Here is a 2,291-nt window from a genome sequence, read left to right on the forward strand (position 1 = left end):
AAATTACAAGATGCATATATTTCTAAATTCCCTCTTACCATCTGTGTGGTGAATTTTTGTACACACACACACACACACACACACACACACTTATTCTTTTAAACGATCTGACCAGGACCACAGCTATTATTCTGTGTCACCAGGGGAATTAGTTGAAGTACTTATAAAAATTATTTTTATTTTTTAATACAAAAACAAAGATGATCTGATACTGAAGATTACCTTACATTGCTGTGTGATGTTACTCACTTGAGTGGTCATTTTCTCAATAAATCATTTCATGTTGCTTTTATCTGTTATCGTCTGATTATTTAAAAAAATCTTGTCAGCACATAATTGTATTGAGGCAGCCCTTTCAGTCTGTTTCAGAACCAGTTTTAGCAAGCATCGTACCTATTGTTCTCTGTGAGGAAAGTCATGAATTTAAGACTAATTGTGGACTTACTGGGGGGGGGGGTGGGGGTGAACTTCTCAAGGATGTCCTAAAGGATTAGAATACACAGAGAGGGAACAAGTGTCCCCATCACACCCTCTTCCCCTGCCATTTGAGCAATAAAGCCGGAGGGTGGATCCAACTACCCACACTTACTGCTTAGATAGTCTATGAGACAAAAACTCAAAAAGCTGGGCAAAACACCATGACAGGTTTAAAAAAAAAAAATGGGTAGGTGGGTGAGGCTCTTTGGAAGCAGAATTTGCCTTTATTTTTTAATGGATTTGATCTAATGCCATTTAAATACTTAAAAGAAAATGGGCACGAGGGGCTGCGGGGTGTGGGAGAAATGGAAAAATGGTCAAAGGGTAAAATCTTCCAGTTACAAGATGAGTAAGTTCTGGGGGCCTAACATATGGCATGATGACTATAGTTAACTGTACTGTGTTGCATACCTGAAGGTCACTAGGAGAGCGGAGCTTTAATGTTCCCACCATGACAATAACAAAATGATAATTATGTGAAGCAAACGATGTGTTAACCTTATTGTGATAAACATTTCACAACATATGCTTGTATCAAATTATCCCATTGTATATCTTAGACTTACACAATATCAATATCATATGCCAATTATATCTCAATAAAGCTAGAAAAAAAACTCAAGAAATTTTAAAAAGAAAATGGGCATGAAGCGGGCATAATTTTTGTCTTGCATACCTCTGGAGTTGAAGAGAACTATCTAGTCCAGATTTTCCACGTGCGCTTCCTGATTGGGTCCATCCATCCAAGAGGGCTGTGCAAGATCCCTGGAAGGCCGAACGGAAAAGTTTCAGCCCACCTCAGCCCCTTTTCCATCAGATAGAGAGGCTCCAACTGGGAATGCCATCCCTGTCCTGGTTTTCCTTTGAATATATAGTGGGATTAGTGGGTGGGTCAGAGGCAGGGTTGGGAGCGGGTGTGTGGACAATTAATACATTTGAAACTAACAGGGGACTTAGAACTTAATTTTATGGATTGAGGAAACTGGATTATCAATAGCAAAGTAAAAATGCCTTCCTGGTTTAAATGTTGAGGCCTTTCATAACACATTATAGCCAAGCATAAGGGATTTGGAGAGTGAGTACTCAGGCATTCAATAAGGCTAAATATCCTCACTCAATTCGAGTAGAAACAGTAGAGATCACTCATTCAGGAAATATTTGAGTGTGCGCTTGTGCCAGACACTCTGCCAGGCACTAGAGGTTACATCATGGTGAAGAAGATGGCCCTTTCTCTCAAGGAGTCCACAGTCTAGTGAAGAGGGAGACAAAACCATGACCACACAAGGGAGTGAGTACTCTGGTGGAATTATCACAGGATGTCAAAGGAAACACAGGTGACTTAGGTGCCAGATGGGTTGGTTCCAGGCTAAAGGAACCACTACTTCAATACTGGAACTTAAAATTATATCTAGCACGGGCCACCTGGGGGGCTCATTTGGTTAAACGTCTGCCTTAGGCTCAGGTCATGATCCCAAGTTCCTGGGATCTAGCCCCTCAGGTCAGGTCGGGCTCCCTGCTCCACAGGGAGTCATTTTCTCCCTCTCCCTCCACTCCTTCCTACCACCCACCCCCTACCCTAACACCCCCAGCCCCCCAACCCCCAACCCTACCCCAGCCCTGCTCCTGAGCATTCTTTCTCTCAAATAAATAAATAAGTCTTCTAAAAAAACTATATCTAGCAATCACCACAGAGTTCAGATTTGATAAATTTATATCAACATACAGCTAGAAGTTGTAACTACAGACTCCTAGCCCAGTGCACTCTTCCCAGTACACCAACTGACTTCTTTGGAGATTAACAGGATGTACCATGA

The sequence above is a fragment of the Mustela nigripes genome, chromosome X, assembly GCF_022355385.1.
Source record: "Mustela nigripes isolate SB6536 chromosome X, MUSNIG.SB6536, whole genome shotgun sequence".
NCBI classification, from domain to species: Eukaryota; Metazoa; Chordata; class Mammalia; order Carnivora; family Mustelidae; genus Mustela; species Mustela nigripes.